Source organism: Alexandromys fortis, unplaced genomic scaffold, assembly GCF_014885135.2.
Source record: "Alexandromys fortis isolate MF-2015 unplaced genomic scaffold, M_Fortis_MF-2015_v1.1 scaffold_37, whole genome shotgun sequence".
NCBI lineage: Eukaryota > Metazoa > Chordata > Mammalia > Rodentia > Cricetidae > Alexandromys > Alexandromys fortis.
Window position 1 is genome coordinate 5,847,865 of NW_026067914.1, and position 23,018 is coordinate 5,870,882.

Here is a 23,018-nt window from a genome sequence, read left to right on the forward strand (position 1 = left end):
TTCATTAACTTAGACTAAGAAAAAAATCAAAGTGCACCTAGGTCAGAAAGGCAAAATAATTCATGTGAAAGTTCCCACCATGGTGAGTGCTCAATAAGCGTCAGTTTTGTTCACTGAAGTAGTAATGGGTGGGCTTCCAACTAGCAGCACGGCTCCAGCTGAGAGCTATGGCATAGTGGGTGAGTGTGCAAGGCTCCAGCTGAGAGCTATGGCATAGTGGGTGAGTGTGCAAGGCTCCAGCTGAGAGCTATGGCATAGTGGGTGAGTGTGCAAAGCTCCAGCTGAGAGCTATGGCATAGTGGGGTGAGTGTGCAAGGCTCCAGCTGAGAGCTATGGCATAGTGTGTAAGTGTGCAAGGCTCCAGCTTGGAATAGTGGGTAAATGTTTAACACTCCTAGCTCTAATTTTTTTAAAAATCTTTCAATCCCACCTTGTTGGGGGCGGCTGCTGTTCATTTCCCAACTGTACAGACTCCCAAAATAATCACACAGAAATCTGTATCAACTGCAATACTGTTTGGCCAATAGCTTAAGCGTATTTCTGGCAAACTTCTTATATCCTAAACTAACCCATTTCCATTAGTCTGAGTACCACCATGTGGTTGTGGCTTACCAGGTGAAGTTCTGTCCCTGGCGTCTGTCTCTGGCGGAGCAACATGGCGTCTCCATGGCTTTCCTACTCTCCCTGCCTGGCTATGTTCTGTTGAGCCATTGGCCAAAAGCAGCAACGCATACACAGAAGAACCTCCCACACCACCACCTGTGTTCTCCACATTCTTATTTGAACTAAACACGGTTTATGAGGTCAGAAGTGGGGTAGACACAGGAAGTGAATGGCCCGACTTGGCCCTCTCCCGATGACCTCATGGCTGCCTCCAGAAGTCACCCTACAAGTTACCCTCTGATGAGCTCTCTTCCAGCCTTGCTCATGCCACTGAGCAGAGGCCTCAGAGGAAGGGCATGCAAACAAGGTCATCGTAAAGCATTCCGGTGGCATTCATTTGAGATATAGTGAGATCTCCCATGGCCCTTTCTATCTTGCCTTGGAAAGTGTATAGACTGTAATGACGCACTGTTAATTGCTGAGGACTAAATCACAGAGTACCTAGAATAGGCATACAAGGAACAAGGAACACACTTGTCCAAGTAGGCCTCACTGATAAACCAAAAGTGAGCTGTTTTTTTTTTTTTTTTTTTCATGTGAAAACAGACGACTTTTGGAAGAGATGATAGTAAAAAGATAACGGTCGTCAAATACTGCCAAACCATCACCGGCCTAGGGCTTCGGGACCGACTATTTTACCATGGAAACCATCCTTCAAATTCAATTCCTTCCTCAGTCTCAAAATAGCCAAGGAAAGAGATGAAACCAGTGCGATGGGAAAGGAGAAAAGAGAAGTCACAGCTGGAAAAAAAAAAAAAAAAACACAAATTGTGTGGCCCACCAAGGCAGAACCACCCAGCATTCCTTCATCCACAGAAAAAAAAGGTCTCAGGAAACAGTGGGTAAGAGTTTTCTGTTTGAGGTCATAGTGGTTGTAAGGGAGCTGGGAGTGTGTGTGTGTGTGAGTGTGTATGTGAGTGTGTCTGTATGTGTATGAGTGTGTGAGTGTGTGTACGAGTGTGTGTATGTGAGTGTGTGTTTACCTTCAGCTTTTTTCCTTTCTTTTTTTCTTAAAGCCTGGCAGTGAGAAGTATGTGGACTGCTTGGGGAGAATTAAATAAATAAATAAAGTAGCAAATTCCAAAAGTTCTCAAGGGAAGGTATAAACAACTAAATGAACATTTTCCCGGAGCTCAGGATTTGACTGTGTGATAGCTGGGTGGTCCATGGGTATGGACTGACGATGAGAGGGACCGGTGCTAAGGGGCAAGGGCTGGAAACAGATTAGTAACCCTAGAAACAAGGCCCCTGACTGGGTGTAATTAGAGGTATTAATCCTGGTCTTTGTAATTAGAGCTAACACTGGGAGCCCTGGCTAGTGCAAGGTCACCGGCCCATGGTTGATACCAAGTTATCTCTGCGCCAGCATCTTCTTTTCTGGAAGATGATGTGAGAGCAAATCACAGCTTACCTTCCTTCGCTCTACTGGGATTTTAGGGCCCCAATTCCAATGCAAAGGATGAACTACAGTCTGTTTTGTATAACGTGACATCCAAATGCAGCAAGGGGACACCAGTGGCAGTCCTTGGAAAAGGCACTTGAGGTGGCTATTTCAGACCAGCCAGGCACAGATTTTTTTTTTCTTTTCCTTTTTCTTTTTTTAAATTCTGTTTTGTTTTTTGGAGACAAGGTTTCTCTGTGTAACAGTCCTGGCTATTCTAGAACTTGCTTTGTAGACCAGGTGCTGACCTGGAACTCACAGAGCTCTGCCTGCCTCTGCCTCCCGACTGCTGGGATTAAAGGTGTGCGCCACCACCGTCTGGCTTACTGGATGTGTCTCACAGGAGTTAAAGAGCTGCACAGCAGCCTGTGCACAGAAAGATGACACACTGACCATGGGCAGGAAGATGGCATGCCTTCAGAAAAACAACTGAACTGACTTTCTCATTGTAAGCAGATAGGAACACTTGCCCTCTGCGCTGAAATTGCTACCTGCTCAACGGTCACCTGTCATGAGGTGCATGTCAGGATGTACATGATGTTAAGTAGCAGGGATGGGACAGCACAGCACGGAACATATCCGTGTCCTCCCGTATGAAACACACAGGAGTTTTTAAATTCATTTTCCCTTTAAAAATAGTACCATAGCTCTCAGTCAGACCCTTATCTGATAAACTGAAATCTTCAATCAAAATAGGAAGCTACTAGCTCAGAAAGTGTGACCATAAACAAAAAAATTAGACTTGCTCACTAAAAATGTGTACAGTGGGTCGAGGTTTTCTTCGGGGTGACACAATGCTTTTAATTTATTGTTGTGATGGCTGCAAACCTGTGAACATAGGAAACACGATGTGACTATGCATCGGGGCAAGACTGAGTGTTACAGGGTTCTCCACCAAGCTGTTATTGAAACAAAAGTCTTCACTTCCTCTCTAAGACTTAGAATCAGGAAAATTCTAAATTAGAAATCCTTAGAGTGATTTGAAAGGAATTTCAATAGGAAAAAAAATGCCAGCAAGCAATGTTCTGAACCGCTAAAAGGTGATTATCCCCGAGAGATTTATTTAGCTATTTCTCTATTATACCTCATCACTGATTAAAGTAGGTTTAAGCTCATGCTACTCCCCATGTGACCCAGAGACCATTCTCCCCCTGCCCCCAGAATCTCTGGACTCCATGATACCCTACCTACACTGTACACTCAGTGTAAAGGAACCTAGACACTGGACAAATGGTTAATTATGACTATTTCTGAGCATCTCCTATGAGAGCAGACATGGCAGGGGGATTCCTATACCCCAATTCGACATGAGCAATTGGTCATGCGTGACCAATAGGAATATTAATTCATAAAAGTAGACAGTGGCTACACACACACACACACACGCACATACACACACGCACACACACACACACACACTTAGTGTTTGAATTGTAAGAATACACTAGCACCTGACAAATCACACCACATGGCCCAAGTTCTCTGAATTACCACAGAATTAGGAGAATAAAGTCCTCTAACTCTTGCATACTGGAATGTGGGGATTATGGCATGGAATCCTAAGTAGCAATACAACACTAATGTGTACTTAGATAAACTTTCCTCTTCAAAGTTAAAAAGAACATTTTTAGACATAAAATCTACACCCACAAAAGTGTCAAAGGGGAGAAACTGAAATACTTGTTTCTTCAGGCAATAACTTTTGGGGCAGCAAAACAAAAATGGATTCTTACCATGATCTATACAAACGTGTGCTTCTCTCAATCTGGCAGGACTAAACCACTCCCCCAAAGGCCTCTCTAGGCCAACTACAACTCTTCCAGAAAGACGGCCCTCATGACCATCTCTCTGATGTGGGAGTGATTTCTTATTAATAAAGAAACTGCCTTGGCCCATTTTATTGGATAGAAAATTAGGTAGGCGGAGTAGACAGAAGAGAATTCTGGGAGAAAGAAGCTTAGTCAGAGAGTCGCCATGATGCTCCCACTCCAGACAGACGCAGGTTAAGATCCTCCCTGGTAAGCCAGCTCGTGGGCTACACAGAATATTAGAAATGGGTTAGAACAATATGTAAGAGCTAGCCAATAAGAAGCTGGAACTAGCCAGGCCAGGCAGTGTTTGAAAGAATACAGTTTCCGTGTAATTATTTCTGGGCATAAGCTAGCCAAGCGGGCGGCCGGGTGCCGGGGACGCAGCCCCGCTGCTCCTATTTCAACATCTCTCCAACCTGATAGAAGCTGCTTTAACATACCCCCCCCCCAAGCTGGGGCCTCCCTAGGAGTTACACCTCTGCTTCTGAAACAAAAAGAAAATAAATTGGGGGTCAGGGCCCAGTGACTACGTCCCTTATCCTGTTCAGTATTCCTACAGAAGACTGGTCTGAGTTTTAAAGACATTTGGACATGCAGGTAATGGAAAGGAGACTCACAACTGATGCAAGGTACCAGCAGAGAAGGATTCTGGAAAAGACGCTTACAATTAGGTGTTAACTACTGCACACTCACTGGGAATCATTGATGGCAACATCAAAAAGCAAAGACTACTTTATAAACGGGGCAGGATTCCAGCTGGCCTTAATCACAGGATTTAGGCTGGGCGACAGGGGGACGTGGTGTCCCTCCAAGCCTGGGTCAGACGTCTGTGCAGTCCCATGATGCTGAGTGCTCCTACCAGGAATCATTGCAGAATTCTCTCTAAGGTCCTCCCTGTCATGGACCACTTTAGATCCTACCACTAGAAATAGTTCAGGAGCCTTGTTACCATTTTCCAGAAAATTTGAAACTTTCCATATCAGGCTGCCCACTAACTTTGGAATAGAGAATTTTTTTTTTTCAGAGAGGAGTTTTCGTTCTGCTTACATATTCCCGGCCTTGACCACCATCAATCAATGTAAACGATCATATAGGACAAAGATACCAATTAGAGGCCTGCACAGGCTCACCTTTCACCTCGGCGGAATTCTCTGTGATCTCCAGCACTAAACAGTGAGCCTGGCTGGGATTTGTGGGGAGGCAGCATAATGATTAGGTTTCGCCACGTACTGATCAAAGTACTGAGAATTTAAAGGCTCGAGCTCCCTCGGGCCTCTGAAGTCTCCACAAGCTGCCTCCCTTTCCTGCCTCCCCATCTCCTTCCTCGCTGCCTCCCCCACTCTCCCCCAGCATCTTCCACAGCCACATGCCAACCCCAGCCAAGGAGCAGACTCTGAATAATGCATTGTTAGGCTCAGCAGAGACTGAGAATCATCCAACAGAACCTTGGAAACAAGTTCTCAGAACAGAGAGATTGTTCTCAGCCCGATTATGCAGACAGCTGTGGGCAAGCCCAGTAATTCCCTGCAAGGCAATTTGCCAGTTCCAGGATTTCCACAGGCTTCTACCGTGGGCCTTATTTAGCATGGGCATTTCTCCTGCTCAACTCAAAAGAAGTCAAGTGAATCATTTTCTCCATCACTTTATCTCCAGTGATCACGTGCAGGGCTTTAATCAATGAGGAACAAACAACGCAAAAAGTTCTATCTTTGTTGTCTTATCATATGAAAGATCAGATACAACAAGCAGGTTTCTTTAGTAATTTCTCTTTTTTAAAAAAGTCAGGTAATTCTTGACAAGAGCTAACTAAACCTCCCGTAATTATATCCTTAATCAAAATACCTTTATATTGCCTATAAAGCATTAACATGAATACAAAAATGTTAAGACTTAAATGTTACATATCCATCCTAAACAGGGCCAAGGTTTCACCTTCAGCTCAGCCGTGTCCTCTTCGGAGCCTCCTTACAGCTGAGCAAACACCTTATAAACAAACGAATGTGGAATGAGAACCAGAAGCACAAAAATGCAAGTCATTTCATCTGGTGAGGCCAGGCCAAATGCAAGTTTCCCAAGGATTTAAGGATTTAACAACAACAACAACAAAAAAAAATTGGTAGCAGTGACCTTGGACTCCCTCTTCACACGCAGAGTAAATGTTAGAAGGTGGAGACCAGAAAGGGATCTTCCTTTGGGGAAAAAAAAGAAGGAAAGAAAAACAAAACTAGGCAGCAATTCTCACCATGCCTACCTGGCCTCATGCAAAAGATTCAAATGTTATTTGGAAAAATTAGATGTTTGAGTCATACCTGGAGCATCTAAAAGGTGTGAGAGAAGCTGCCCTACCCTTTGAGAATGAAGAAGCTGTCTCCCTCCGTGTTGCAGTCAGTTTGAGTGCTGGACTGTGTCTGTGTGTAGATGCCTTTCCCATGTGTTACATGCAGATAACTACCCACAGAGAGTAGCACGTTGTCTCAGATCTCTGTTAAAAGGGCAGATTAGATGAGCAAATAAGGAGTGGAGAAAAGCTGACAGCCTAGCAGAGAAGCAAGAACCAGAGACCAGCGATGCCCGGCTCCTCTGGAGAACCCACAAGAGAAAAGAGGAGTTGCCAATAGCCCCTTTGGCAGCTCTGCAGGGACCGCCATAACAAAGCAGCAGAGGACCGCAGATGGCTTAAGGGAAATGTAGTCCTCACAGCTCTACAAGCATGGTGGGAAGGTGCAGGCAGGCTGGTTCCATCCTGAGGTCCCCTCCCTTGGGCTTGCAGAAGGCCATCTATCTGCTCTTTTGTTCTCGTTTGGTCCTCCTTTGTGTCCATGTTCTAAACTGCCTCTTCGGAGGACACCACTGCTCTTGGAAGAGACCTGACCATATAACTTGTTTAGCTTCAATCATGTCTGTTAACTGCATCTCTAAATAAAGTCATATTCTGCAGTACTTGAGACTTGGACATCAGCATATGAATTTGGGGGTACACAGTTTGGCCCTTAACACCCCTAGAAAAATCCCAAGAACAAGATTCAGGCCCTAAACATCTGCCGGTCTCAGAGAAGACAGTGCTGTGGAGCCGTGGTACTGAACTTGAGACTTCCTTATCCCATTCCTCAACAGCTGCAGCTGTATCAAAGCAGGACTCTTTGTGTTTTCTTTTTAAAGACAGGGTTTCTCTGTATAACAGTCCTGGCATTCCAGGAACTCACTCTGTGGACCAGGCTAGCCTTGAACTCAAAGAGATTCAACTGCCTCTGCCTTCCAAGTGCTGGGATTAAACTACCACCACCACCCACCATCAAAGCAAGACTCTTAACAGAGATCATCAATCACGGCAGAAGATGGGGAGAAATATGGAGACAAAAGGGGGGGGGAGTAACTTTAACATTTTATCTTTTTTTAATTTTCTGAAAATGGACATTCTGAGTCGGGAGTGTGATTAGTGGTAGATTGTACAAGAAAAAGCAAAGAAAAGAAAAAAAGGAATGGGACCTTCTAAGTTCTGAATTCAAAGTATTTAGCCACTGAAATGGAGCCTGGAACATCTTTAAATCTGTAATAATGAGAAAAGTGAGAATAAACAATATACTAACTACTTTCAGGCAGTTGGGCACAACATGAAGTTTTATGATGATATTTCATAAATCTTATTTATTCACCACATCAGATAGACTCATATGAATATAGAAATGAGCAAATGTGCCTGAGCACTAATTATATAGGCTGGGTGCTTTCATATGTGCTATCTCATTTATGAATAAACTAAAGTACAGGTTTTAAAAATATTATCTATATGATAAATAAGTTAAGAAATGCTTGAGTTCATGAACAGGCCAGTAACTATGACTTGGCCATTCCCACTGACACATCCCATTGAACATCACACAGCAGTCAATAAAGTATATCAGTTAAAATTTTTGAATGTTTTAAGTGATTTTTCAAAAGGCGCTTCATTTTGGCATTGAGATCTTCCTAAGATACTGTAATAGCTCACATTTTTTTCCCACAGAAAATAAATGAGCACATTCTTTTAACATCATAAATGTCATTGTGATATTACATCAAAACAACCGTGCACAAAAACTCTCTGGAGAACATTAATCTTATATTCACAACTCACATCTATCCAGGAGATGACATTTTCCTTAAGAATCAAATAGATCTTTCTTCTTTGGACATAAATTCCAACATGCACTGGAGCTGATCTCAGCTCATGACTCAGCCAGAACCGTAGGCACTGATGTGAAACTGCCAGGGGCTCTGGCAAAGCAGCTACTCCTGCTCCAGTTGAGCCTGACCCAGAATTCCCAAGGTTACCTCCTGCCCTAAATCCATCGGAGTTCAAAGACACAGACTTAACAAAGCAAGCTATCTTCTACAATGAAAAAAAAAAAACTTTCTAGGACTAAGGAACGTGCCGGCTCGTCTTCAGGTCTCTCAAATGCTCTCTCTCAATGCACTGCTTATCTTTTGAAGCTCACTTCACTTCAATATCACCTCCTAAGCACACTGCCATGTTCCCCTCTTAATGGAGTAACTGTCTGCACAGATCTAGAACCCCTTAATGTCCAGGTGTCTAAAGGCACGGGCACCCTTGTGTCCATTCCTTAAATGTTCTTCATCTTACATATCACGTTAAAAAGGATGTAGATCTGCTAGGTATGATGGGATGGGACATACCTGGACTCCTAGCACCAAAGAAGATGAAGCAGGAGGATCAGGAGGTCAAGACCAAGTGGGGCTCCCTAGTGAGAATGACTGAAAAATAAATTATATTGATAATATCTTCACGTGTGATCTTAACAATTGATAGTGACAAGGAAAAAAAAAATAAAAGCAAAATGCACAGTGACTGTGCCAAGCACAGTGGGTGCCTTCAGAGTTAAATGTAACCTTACCAGTTGACCCAGAAGGTCTAGTCCCATGTATCTGAGAGAAAAGGAAACACATCCACACAGAGAGTTGTACATGAATATTTAGAGACAGATTCAAGACGGCACAAGAGTAAAACTCAAGTCAACAAAGCCTGACGTTTTGAAACACTGTCAGCAGTAAGCTGGAGTGTACTGTGGAACCATGGTGTAGTACATGCATGATATAGTACATGCACGGTGTAGTACAGGCATGGTGTAGCACACGCATGGTGTAGTACATGCATGATGTAGTACATGCATGGTGTAGTACATGCATGGTGTAGTACATGCATGGTGTGACACACACATGGTGTAGGACACACATGGTGTAGCACACGCATGGTGTAGTACATGCATGGTGTAAGTACATGCATGGTGTGACACACATGGTGTAGTACATGCATGGTGTAGTACACGCATGGTGTGACACACATGGTGTAGCACACGCATGGTGTAGTACATGCATGGTGTAAGTACATGCATGGTGTGACACACATGGTGTAGTACATACATGGTGTAGTACACGCATGGTGTGACACACATGGTGTAGCACACGCATGGTGTAGTACATGCATGGTGTAAGTACATGCATGGTGTGACACACATGGTGTAGTACATGCATGGTGTAGTACACGCATGGTGTGACACACATGGTGTAGTACATGCATGGTGTGACACACATGGTGTAGTATGGGACCGACAGTATGGTGCTGAGCACAGTTGCCTCCCGTGGTGCGGTCTGATGGTGTGTGTGTACAGTGGTGAGCACAGCTGCTTTCAGGGGTCCAGGATGGGTGAGGCTCAGAAGGCAGACACTTACGACCACACAGCACATGATAACAGTCTATGACACGTCTGAGAAAGACGATGTAATAGGCAAAAGTGGAGTAGTGGTCGTCCAGGGCTGGCTGGTAACAGGGAGTGACTGCAAACGGCAGGCAGCTTGTACATCTTTGTCAATTTATTATGTCCCTGGCTTGCATATTAAAGTTGGGCTCTATCCTGACAGAACATAAACAACTCCTCAGGAAAGCTGCTTCTACGAGTATCAAATGCAGAAAGTAAAAAGTGGAGCTCCATGTGCAAAGGGTTCGGTTGTGGAAACTCTCTCCACAGTGAGTGAGAAGACAGCTCTACTCACGGGCATATTTAGTCCCTTGATTTTAGTCTTTAAAAAGGGTTTTGCTGCCAAATTGCATATTTCATCAGTTCTTTGACTCACTTCAGGAGCAGCAATGTTGGCAATGTCACCTACAGTGATCACAGTGGCTCCAGCTGGCCTGTGAAACCTCTTTACCCAGTCATGGGCTATCTTAAGTACTTGGCACACTAAGGGGCACATACATATTATAAATTATTTCTGTGCATGACAAAAACTGGGAGCAGGAGAAAGGGAATGGATGAAGAATCCCCAAACGATTTCTGCTACCCCGACCATCATACCTAGGTATAGAACACCGAGTTCAAACAGCTCTCATGCCAGTCCAAATGAACAGCAGGGCCCCTAGCTAGCAGGTCTATGTGCTCCGCCATCAAAGGCAAACAGTTTTTAATATGAAGGGCACAGAACACTTCCATAATGAAACTAAGATTTAATATGTTCCCCCAATTGATTACATGGCCTGACGCTACAAGGGTTCGATGGCTATTTAAGGGGACAGGCAGAAATGGGAAGAAGAAATCATTGCTGCCATACTCATATTTTATATACTGAATTACCAAGAACACGCATGGCTTGTCTAGAAATGGGGAGTCACACACACACAAAAACTGCTTACAAAATAAGAAAGAAGAAGAGGAGGAGGAGGAGGAGGAGGAGGAAGAGGAAGAGGAAGAGGAAGAGGAAGAGGAAGAGGAAGAGGAAGAGGAAGAGGAAGAGGAAGAAGAAGAAGAAGAAGAAGAAGAAGAAGAAGAAGAAGAAGAAGAAGAAGAAGAAGAAGAAGAAGAAGAAGAAGAAGAAGAAGAAGAAGAAGAGAAAAAGTCCACGCGGCGGACTGGTGCACTTGCACAGGAACACAGATCTGCATGGTCAGGACCCACTTGCTCATTATACCCATTATACCATGTAGCTTCTGAATAAAAATGCTCAAAGCTGGGGTGAAAAATCCAAGATAAGCAGGGAATCATAGTCAGACATGAACTTAGCAAAATGACTGTATATCCTTTGTCTTTCTGCCCTCTGTGCCCCAGGCATGGAACCAGGACTTCGTGCATTCTAAGTAAAAGCTCTACCACTGAGTCACATCCCCAGTGGCTCTAGATGATGGCAGCTCTACTGACAGTGTGCTGGGTGGCAGGAGGTGCGAGTTCCCACATCTGGATGAAGGAATCTCCCTTCACCAACGCTGCCCAGTGGCCACCAGCCACACACTGCTACTGAACGTCTGAGATAAACCAAGATATATTGTAAGTGGAAACACACAGGTTTTATGGAAAAAGAAACGTTTGCCTGCTGTTATTACTAATAAATGTTACACTAATTATGTATTAGAAAGGATGACATTTGAATGTATTGTTCATTTTCTAACATTCCTGCTGTGGCTACTGAAAATCTAAAATTGCCCATGTAGCCTGTATTTGTGACACGAGTCTCTGCGGGTGACAATTTACTTTTTTTCCCCAAGGACTACATATAAAAGCATTTCACTTTGTTATTTATTAGTGAGGCAGGATAAAGAGCTAACAAAAATGTACATGCTGCCAGCTTTAGCATCACCTCAGTACCTTAATTTTATTAATTTACTAAATATTCCATGTTAGTGATAAAAGAACTCAAGTTGTAGTTTTAATGGCTTTCTCAGACACAGACAGAAGGAATAAATGACTAATAATTTTATTCTACTTAAGACTCACAGACATCCCATCTTTGCATGATCAACCATAACCTCCAACTTTACTATTCAAAACCTACGTCTCTTTTTTTCTCTGTTAAGAGCTGGACAGGTAGAGTTTTTTTTTTTTCAAATTATTCAATATGTAATGTAACCTTGCATCCACTCCATCCGGAGCACGGCCATGTTTAATTTAAACAGGATTTTACTGCTACGTTTACATGGTGGTTGAAGCAAGGCAAGTTCTCTGAGGAACTTGTTAAGGCAACTGAAAGATCAGCCACCTTTATGCTATTCAAATATATGACGATGTAATAGAAATAGACAAGTAAAAAGAAAACAGAGAAACAGATCTATAACCTATGCTGGGCCACATCGGCGTATGGGACAACCTTTCTTTATCGCTATAGACTATTAATGGCAAGAATAATCAATTTTGTCAACATAGTCACAGTTCTTGAGGAGGTTGGCAGAGAGCCATAGCGTGCCCTAACAGCCAAAGTAAGTGTTGTTTACCTAAATCAGGACTTCGACATTTTACACTACAACCCTTTTCACAAGGAAAACTTTTGTGACCGTGGTGACAGAACAGGTATATAAAAAGGGTATACGCTGACAAATGAGCAGAAAAAAATTTTAATTCTTATGTATTCATATAATTTTACCATTGTTAATAAAAAACTGCATACTAATGATATGGGTGTGCTTATTCATTTTTATATAAAGAATTAAATCTTGGCTGAGCATTTGACACACTGCAGGACTCAAGAGCATCTTCAGTGGTTTGTAGAGTTGACTGATATTTCAACTTTATAGTTCTTAGGTGTTGAGAACATCACCTTGCATAAACACACAGCATAAAACGGCAGAAACATGTTTAGGGTCACTTGGTAAGTGTTGGAAACTGTCCTAATCCCAAGCCAAAAGTCATTTAGCAATTTTCTTTAAATGAAACGAAAACAGCAACTAACTCATTTTTAAGACCAAACATTCTAATCCGAGATAATGCAAAGAAACATGGATTTGATAGATGCGGAAGAATGATTTAGTTTTTGTAATTAAGCCGGCATGTTTCTGTGAGAGCAGAAAAGTGTGTGTGTGCAGTCTAACACTGTGATTCATAACATGTAATAGCCTTGAGTCTAGGCCGAGCTGTTTCCGGCGCTGATCGATGGGGCTGGTTGGCGGGACAGCATGCAAGGTGCAAATCTGTGCAGTGTTCAGAACCAAGGCCACAGTGAACTCTTGCAGTGCATTGTGGGTGAGTGTTGCCCAAGCCACCTCAGTCACTTTGTGTTTGCTTTTAACAAATTTTTGGTCACCGTGCATTCAGAAGTTCTTCACTGTTGCTCCATGTTCCACAGACCTCACATCCAGCTGCTGTGGGTTTGGACGCCACAGTTTGGGGAGCTGGGATTTAAAGGACTGCTTTAAAATATTTTTCTCCCTCCTTAAATTGTGTTACAAGTGAGGACTACATTATTTAACACAACCACTTCTGAATTAAATGGCATTATCATGTTCAGCTACCAGATTAAAAAACTATAGTATAGAAACTTTTATCTGAACAAAGTGGCTACATTATCAACAACAACAATAACACAGTTCAATTTTTGCGCCCAACGTGACTCTGGGTTTCATATTAGACGGCACTAAAAATAAAGCTTGGCCAGATCCACCTTCTTAGTAAAAACAAACAAACAGAAAAAAACCGAGTTGCCTTGAAAGTTGAAACAATCCCAGAATGACTGCTGGAAGGAATGAGTTCCCCCTTAGGAGCCTGCATGGACCAATTTGTAAAGGGCCCTCCCTCTGGCCACTTCCTCCCTCACACATCCCTTTCTCTCGAAAGTGAATTATAAGCTTAGCCAATACTTTTATTAAGACTGCAAATAAAATCCTTCTCCACTTAGCTTTGATGAGGATACCAACTGACAGAGAAAATATAGGGGAGAGAAGGGCGCATTTCATAACTCAGCTCAGCAGACAAGGACAGACTAGGGTGGAAGGGCCCAGCTCAGAAAACTGAAATGTCTGATACTTAAGGTACTTGGTTTGTTAGGCCTTGGGAAATTATACTGTCTCGTACAATTCTCTTCAACATATGTATAATTTCAATGCTGTAAAGATACCGTCATTCTCCAGGACAATGAAAAGCACTGATATTATTCTTTTAAGGGTAATTCTAGAAAAGCTGCCCAACAAGACAAGGGCATGGCAGGGGACATCTGGTGACACCTGCCCTGCAGCCACATACAGAAGTGCCCACAGCCTCCACTTCAGCCCGAAGCAGACAGTGACATTATAAGGGCCACATCTTCTGTTTCTTTTGCCAGGGTGGATATTAACACTCACTTTGACAGTCAGGGTGGATCAAACACCCTTTGTCTAGGGAGGATGCACTCAAAGTAATGGTGGGGGGGATGAGGGCAGAGGAAGAAAGCAGGCTTCCCGCCAAACAAGACAGGAACAGTCCCCTGCCATCGACAGACTGGCCAAGCACAAGCTTGAGCTCCCTGTCATTTGGAGGGAATCCTCCAACTGTGCCTATTGTTGGCTTTGAGAAACAAGGAAAAGAGCAAAAGAGAAGGTAGAACTTCACACAAACACTGAATGCAGTTGCATGACATCTAAAAGATAAGGGTCCTTCAAGATCACTGATTACACAGGCACGCAAGGTGGAGTTGAGTTTTAAAAAGAGAGAGAAACTCTAAGAAAATCCTGCACTGTAGAAAAGTTGATAATGGGCATTAGTTACTTACTGTTCCTATCCTAGATTGAATAGATTTTTTTTCTCAATTTAACAACAAAAAGTTCATGAGAAGTAAAAAGGTGAATTTCAAGAGAAAATCCTACTAGCCCCCAAAGGAAAATCTAAGGATTTGGTTACATCTATAAACAAAGATCCAAAAGAGTTCTGAGAGCATACGAAACAACTTCCTCCCAGTATGCCTGTGGGAGCTTGCAGATTGTCCACTGAAAGGAGAGACTGGTCAGCACCATGTCCAGTGCTACAACCTTTTGACAGGAATCATGAGGGTCGCTGAGCCCTTCCCGGGACTCTGGCCCATGTGCGGAGGAGCTCACTCTTAGTTCTCCTGTGACTGCCTAGCTTCTGGTTGCAAGGGGCCCCCGTGCTTTGGCTGCCTCTCCCAGCAGCACATCAGCCCGCCCTCACTTTTGAGAGGTCTTCAATCATCAGTAGGTCAACAATGGGAGGAGATGTTCATATTCTTCCTGATTCAGATTCACCTGAACATTCCTGTCAAATTAAGACTCCCAACAGAACCTGCTAAACCCCTGAGAATGTGAGAGATTTATGTGCTCCCCCCTCAGCCAGTGGGCTGCTAAGGGCTTGGGTTCCACACCGTTCATGTCCTTCACGTTCAATAATTTGCATCACCTGAGACTCCTCATTTTCATGTATTCTTTAAATTGACTTGCCCAGGTTTAATCAAGTCTGCATTTGTCACAATATTAATTAGTGGTATATAGGATCCCAAGTCATAATTTGTGTCTAAGGTGGACACACACACACACACACACACACACACACACTGTTCAGGAGGCCAGTGTTGTGTGAGGTCAGAACTAAGGTCATGTCTTGTTCTGCCACATACCGCCCACATACTTATTTTTATTTCCCTGGGTCTCAGTATCCTCTACAAAATGAGTTCCCACCACTACCTCGGTCCAACCACCAACAATCCACCACAGACTGGGTCAGACTGTGGACACGCTGAACCCTGAAATTCTGAGTTCAGGAGGGCAGGGCTTGTCATTCCAGGACCTTGAAACATTGACTCTCCCATCAATCTTTGCCCCTTACGGGAAAGCCGACCACACCCCAAGATCAGACTAAGACCAGCCTTGACCTTATTCACTGTGAGGCCAGCAGCAAGGTGCCTGCCACTGAGAACGTGCTCAGGTGAACTCACCTGTGTGGCTAGCCTCTGTGTTGGTGCAAGTTTTGAACATGCTGGTTTGATGTCACCGTGGGCATACTTCTCCTATGGAGTACGGGTCACAACAGCAGTGCTCTCCTCCTGTGCGTGGAGGTTTCACGGGAGGGAGGTTTTCCTCTGCAAGAGCAGGCCTCTGAGAGCCAGCCTACCAGTGAGGAAACGTGACCCTGTATTCCACAGGGGTTGCTGAGACAGTCCCTGCTGGTGAGGAAGCCAGGACTAACTGGACCAGAGAGAGAGGGAGGAGGGGGGCAAGTTGGGATGTTCCTGCAATGGGCTAAGTGTTGTGAGATAAGCTTCAGGTTGTCCCCAATGTCTCCTCAGAGAGAAAAGGGGACCTGCTGCCATTTACTGAACAAAAGACAGCACAGGCCCCATTCCAGCCCAAGGAATGTTACCCTTGGATAAGGACTTAAAGCTCAGTTTTTCGAATCCTTCAGACCTTAAGAAAACAGTCATAGCACAGAACAACTTTTCTGCTTCTCTGTAATAATTTTATAAAACTTTGGGGGGCTGGGGGTGGGAAAAGGAGGTGCATGCTGTGCTATGCATGGGTCAGAGGATGGCTTACACCATACGGTCAGGCCTGGCAGCGAGCACCTCTACCCACCGAGCCATCTCACCAGCCCCCAGAGCCACATTTCTTTGTTCTCAACAGCACCATCATACTGGACCCAATAGAACTAGTTCCAAAAACTGGCCAACAGTGTGTGAACTGGCTAGTGTAGCAACCAGTGACTAGTTTTCCGAGTGTGGTTGTAAAGCCCACAATTCGTTCTTCCTGGCATACATGGCAGGTTAGCAACCCTTCCTGAGGGGTGGAGGCGCGTGACAGAAGAGAGACTCCCTTGAGAAGGGGCATAAATGCAACAAGGATTTCCAGGTACATTCCATTTTTGAGAATTTGGAATTCTCAAAAAAATCTGAGTATTCCAAAGAGGCTCAGAAATTGCTTTAGAGCACCAAGGTCCACAAACCTCTTAAATCTGATTTAAAAAAATATTTCTGAGCAGACAGCGTCACTGAAAAGAAGACAGTTTCCTCCATGGAAAAACGGTCCAAGGGCTGCATTTGATGTGCAGACGTGCCGGCCCACAGTGCCAGGGTTCTCTAGGATTACTGCAGCAAGGCCTTCCTTGGTCTGAGGGATGGATTCCTTTGGAGGAAAAGAGCTCCTTGCTGCCCAAGTGTAAAGGGAGCGTTTCTTGGCGCTTTCCATCCTTCCAGCAAGCTCTGCCAGAGCTTCCTTTCCTGGCTAAGATGCCAGCCCCACAGCCAGATCCAGCAACTGGAAAGATGCAGTGGAAGTTTAAGGGGGGGGGAGGGATAAAAGCTTAAAAATAAAACAGAAATTCCTGATTAAACAAGCTGAATTCATCTAGAAATCATAAAGAAAAAGTAGGGTTGAGTCTGGTTGCCTAATCTCAGCACTCTGATGGCCAAGGGAGGAGAATTGTAAATTCGAGGCCGGGGGAGGGTTTATTTTGCTCTTATTTATAACAATAGCAACACTGGTCCTTGAGTGTTCTTTAATTGGGTTTTTGACAGTAAAGAAAACTTATGTAGTACATATGCCGCTTTATTACAAACTTGGGTATTCACAAATAGGAATTCAACAAAAGAGTAATTGGGCTAGAAAGATGGCCCAGTGGTTAAGTGAACTTGCTGCTCTTCCACAAGACCTAAGTTGGGTTCCCAGCAATCACTGGAGTGGGATGGGGGTCCAAACTGCCTGTAACTCCAATTCAACGGGGATGCAACACCCTCTTCTGGCCTCTAGAGGCACTGCATGCACGTAGTGTACAGACATACATGCAGGCAAAACACCCACACACATGAAATAAATATTTAGAATGCCTGCTTAATAACAGGGTGAACTAATCATGATAAACATGCCCAGAGTGAACAAAGGACATGGAATTATATGACAAAACAAGGTAATAATATTCAGTGAAATCCATTTACTACCGAAAGGAGTAGAGCAGATCACAGGTAAAGGCTGACAAGATGACCGGAGTCACCATAACACAGCTGGCGGAGCAGTGGAGACACAAAGCACAAACTTTTCCAAGGAACCGGGGGGAGGGGGGATTTCCTGTACATCTTCTCCACTCAAGCATGCATTTTGTTGGAGCCTACATTGTTTTGTGACTATCACTTAAACGCATCTCTAACTTAGATGGCTTCTTATCTCATGGCTACTGTTAGGGGCTTAATGGCATGCCCACATGTGTTGTTCAATAAATACTAATCATGGACCTTGTGGTAGCTGTCTACGGGACTCCCTGAGCATACAGCTGAAGAGGCACACTTACTTCAGCCAAGGCTTTGTTTGTAAATGCACTATGAAGTCAGCAGAGCCGCCGTTTGGAACGTTGGCTAAATTCAATGATCATCCATAAGCAAGTCAGTTTTTTGCTTCCCTACTACAGAAGGCTGGAGCTAGAAAATGGAAGATGTAGCAAGCAATCCTTCTCAAACTCTTGCTGAATTGCTTGCAATTCTAAGCCAGCAGACGCCTCACTAATGACCCACTGTTGAGGTTAACCAAGCCCATCTCGAATCACACCATAACTGATCGGTTCTTGTCACTTTACTTAGAGGACAAAATGGTTGTAATCCAACATTCTAGTCATATTTTAAGGATGCTTGTCAGTACCACTTACCTATATATGTAAAAAATTAGATTCCTTTCCCTACCTCACTTTCAAAATGCACAAAGGCCTTTGCACACATCTAGCTTTGTTCTGTCGACTCCCATACTCATCACCCATGGAAGAGAGAGTTCAGTTGGCTCCCGGCAATGTTGTCTGTACCATGCGTTAAGGGCCTTCTCACGTGACTGTTCAAATCCAGAGTATTTTTAGGTCCCTGCTGCACATTGGCTTCTCTTTGACCTTCAGAGGAAGGTCATTTTTTTCACCACCATAAAAAGGACCCCATCCCACAATCTTCCTAGATGAAGGTGTTTGAGAGTTTATAAACACCCCCTCTGTAGCAAGTCAGGGAGATACTATCTGTTCTCAGAAGTTCCTTATGTCTGGTGTCACTGGGGACTGTGAAGATGTGTTCTGAGAGATGCTGTGTAAGGGAAAGGTCAGCCTCTTTAACATCAGTAACACTGGGAAGACAAGGTTGTCAAGAAAAAGCAAGATGAGCGGGTGGCCAATCATCACGCTCCTTGCTTTCCCTTGACTTTAGATTCAGGTAAAAAACACTGGGTGACAAATACCCGAAGACTTGGGTACTCTGTGGGCTAAGTTACAGGGTGGATTCTTTGTAAGACTGTTTTTCTGTTGCTTTGTTTGTTTGTTCTATGCCATTAGAACCTGTATGCGACACTGACTGGGGTACGACAGAGAACATCTAACATCCCTGGGATGCCTAACACGTACAGAAGAAAGCAGAGGTGGAAAATACCAAGTAGTAAAGTTAAACAACAAGCATAATATTGATAAGTGGGCTTGGTGGCCTGTGTCTGTAATTCTGTACCTTGAGCGGAGGTAGGAGTGAGCTAGAGACCGATCTATCCCACATTACAAGTTCCAGGCCAGCCAGGACGGCAGTTACATCCTGATTCAATAAAAAGCATCTTATATTCATTTAAATTTATCCAGCATGAGTAACTACTATGTGTCAACTCTGGTCATGATACTCATGGGACAGCAAATTTAAAAGATGCAAAACTCTGGCCCTCATAGGTCTGTACCCTACTATAGGAAGACGGCACTAACAGAAATTTACATATATGGCAAGGTAGAAATTGACAGGGAAACAAAGTAGGGAAAAGGTTGCAGGATATACTCGGTGGGAGTGTCTGCGAAAGGACCTCAGGGGAAAAGGCCACAGCCCATGTAAGGGAGGTGAGCTCTAGGGAGGAGGAACATCAAAGACAAGAACTCAGGGGCCAGAATGTGCCTCGAAATCTGAAGGAATAACAAGGAGGCCAATGTGTTGACTGCCTGGCTCTCCTTTGTGGAGCTGGGACAAGTCATGTCATTAATATAGCTACTCATACTGTGGCGATCCGCCTCTGCTCATGAGTACTTAGACCCACAGGCCTAAAAAGGAAGAAACGAGGAAGGGAACCTGAGTGAGCAATCGCAGATCAGAGAGGACCAATGAGCCCTTAGCACAACTAGACCAGACTCAGCAATGTGATAAAGAACTATTCTTATTAGTAATAGAAAGAAAAAAAGGAAATTCAAACTAAAGGATCCAGTCAACTAATCTGACCAAAACGTTTAGAGTTTAACAGTGACCCGTGTTCACTTTGTCATCTAACAGATGGCCGAGACAGAACCTAAATGCTCCCTAAGGAATGAATGACATCATGAAAGCAGCCTTCCAAGAGCTCACTATCCCAGCAACTAGCTGAACAGATAATCTGTGGGTAAGGAAGCTTATCTCAGGATGTGAACTGCTACAACATGCTACAGAACAAAAAATATATAAATAGATAGACAAATAAATAAATAAAATGTGGTGGGCTCTCCCTCAGCTAAAAGGGTGTCCTGGGAACCAGCTTTCAATTGACAGGGGGATGAATATACTGTATTATTCACGTTAGAATGCCTGTAATAGCCGATGTGAATAAAGACCTACATGGATCGCAAAGCAAAAAAAAAAAAAAAAATCTTAAGGACGCACACTGTAGGTATATAGAGTTATGCCATTAATGTAAACTGTACACACAAATGCTCATGATTTTTAATTACATACAGAAAGATAGAGCATGCTTGGACCTATATATGTACTCAGTCATTCCTGCTCACCTGAGGCCAGAAGTAGAGAGGAAAGGACAGAAAACTATTTGCTATCATTTTTTATCATATCTACAAAGTGGAAAGATTGATGCCTTATTGTGCACAATTTCTGCTTATCTTTGAAATATTTCATATTTATTTACATTTTGGAAGACAAGCAAGCTAAGACAGGAAGTGAGGAGAGACAGCCATTTCACCCTGTTATACCTGAGGCCCACTCGTCTTAACAGCAGATCTCAGTTTCTGACCTATAGAGGTGGGTGGCAGTGGACGTAGGGGTTAACATGGCGGTAGAGCCCTTCTCAGCACACTGCAGGCCCCGAGTCTGATAGCCAGGAACATTAAAAAGAAACAAAGGGGCTGGCTCTCCCAACAGATAGAGGCGCTTTCTGCCAAGCCTCAAGACCTGAGTTCTGGTCCCCAAACCCGCACAGGAGAGAACTCACTTGAAAGTTGTCCTTAGACTCCACAAGCATACGGTGGTGTCCATGCGAAACCTATCTCACCGGTGAATGAAGCTAAAACTGACCGCCCAACACCAGATGTCTCTCCCAGGTCCACAGTATACAAGAATTGGATTTCGTCTGACAAAACTGGCTGCCATATAAGCATAAAGGAGAAAAGGCCCTGCTAGTAAGTTATTACTGACAAAGGATAAAATTAAATCTATCAGTTTAAAAAAAGCTTGCTGTCACACGTGTAAACAAGGACCCAGCACTTGTGGGACAAAGCAATCAAAGTCCAACCTCCCTGGGATTCACTTTTTTTTTTTTCCAACTATGTTCAAACCCATAAGAGATGCAAGCTCGCGCTAGAAAAGCTAATCAAAGTCCCACTAACAGACAAAACTAGTTCCTCACCAGACCGGCCTTTATAGCCTTGAATTTGCATACCCCAGACAATGAGCAATGAGCTGTCTGTCCCTGCAGCTCCGCGCTATTCTGCGCTATTCTTCCTACGGGGACCCCCGTCAAATCACCTGTGATCCCAGAGAAGAGAAGCGGCAGGTACCAAGTGAGTGGCCTCGCATCTGCACACTTGGTCACTGGGAGTAAAAGTTGCGCTGAGCTGGGCTCCCTGGTAAAAGAAAGCCTGGCTTTATAATGTAAAGCTCAGGCCTCTGAGAGGTCACCCCTGCCTCTTCAAGTCACACTGGGTTCCATCTGGTTTAATACCCCATCTGTTTGCCTTTCCAGACTCAAACCACCCACCCCACCCGGTCATCCCAAAAATGAGATGCGAAATCCAAAAAGAAAAACCGCAGCAAACTACAGAGCCTAAATTGAAGACACAAACTGGCAGCGATGAGGGAGTTGAAAGGAGGATACCCGCCCTCCCAAACGGGTCGCAATGGATGCCGACCTAAGCCCAGCTGCCTGGAGTGTGCCCCAACTCCAGCATCCTCCTCCCCACCTTCCTAGGAGCTGTGGTGGGGGACAATGACAAGAAGGGCCGGGAGCAGGGGGCCGGGACAGGCCCGAGGTGGTCTCGTCTACGTCCTCCAGCCGGCTCACCGGCTCCCTTGAGTCCGGAAAGGAACAATAGCGGACTGTGGGTCCCCAGAGCCGCCCTCCCGGCGTCTCCCGCTCGCACCTCCTTCTCCGCCTTTTCCAAGTTCGGAGAAGAGGCGGGTCGAGCCTGAGAGCAAGGATTCCGCAGCGGGACGCTTGGCAGGGCGTGCAGGTGGGACGGGCTGCCCAGGGGTGCAGCCACATCGTCCTCCCAGGTCCGGTCATTCATTCCCACCCGCGCTCCCTCCGCAGACAGCCCGCGCACCAGACCGCCGGAGGAGGCGAGCCACCTTTCCTAACTTGGTCGGTCCTCTGTTTCTGCCAGATCCCCACCATCTCTCCAGTTCCTTCTCTCACCCCCCACCCTCCACCAAACTGTCTTCCGCGGACAGTGGGCGGCCAAGGCTGTGTGTCCAGACCGTAACTCCTGCCCCGCGCTCTCGCCCTCCCCAGCCCCAGACACAAAAGCGGGGACCAAGCCCACACCCCACATCCCAGCCTCCCTGCTCGGCGCCGCCACTCACCCCATCCAAGCGGCTGCCTCAGCTCCCGGCTCCGCTGGCCGTCCCGCCCGCCGCTTCTCCAGGAAAGCGCGGCCGCCGGGCTCGCTTCCTGCTCTGCTTCCTGCGCTGGGTCCCTCCTCCTCCTCCTCCTCCTCCTCCTCCTCCTCCTCCTCCTCCTCCTCCTTCTCCTCCTCCCGACGCGAGGGTCAGTGGGCGCTCAGCTCCCGGGCTCCGCCGGCAGGGCGGGGGTAGCGGCAGCACCACCACGTGGCCACCGGGTGCCGGCCCCCGCCGACCTGAATCCCGTGGGCTAGGGGAAGGAGGTGCTAGCCACTCCCACCCCGAGCGGCCCCAAATTCCCGGAGTCAGGTGACCTGGCCCGGGCGCTGCTCCCCGGACCTGCGGGAGGTGCTCTAGGACCGCCCACGCCCGGTCCCGGGGCGAGTCCAGGACGTCCACGTTCAGTTTTGATTTCTGCGGATCGTAGGATCCTTCTGCGTGGATCTGTCTCACACTTTAACTTGAAGTTAGTGGGAATCACGGTATGCGTGTCCCGCCGCTGGGGAAGGGATGAGGCCCCGAAAAGTACTCGTTTCTGGTCAATTCTCAAAGTTTTCTGT

The 23,018-nt window shown here is 45.2% G+C and overlaps 1 protein-coding gene across 2 annotated transcripts in view; it reads right to left on the reverse strand.

Annotated features, from left to right (window-relative positions):
- The window catches only part of Rai14 (retinoic acid induced 14), a 118,630-nt gene extending 96,068 nt beyond the window's left edge, over window positions 1-22,562 (reverse strand). For both annotated transcript variants that reach the window (XM_050139039.1, XM_050139038.1), the window contains exon 1: window positions 22,420-22,562. The gene's annotated coding sequence lies outside the window, so the exon portion shown is untranslated. The remainder of the gene's footprint in view (window positions 1-22,419) is intronic.
- Window positions 22,563-23,018: the final 456 nt, after the last annotated feature.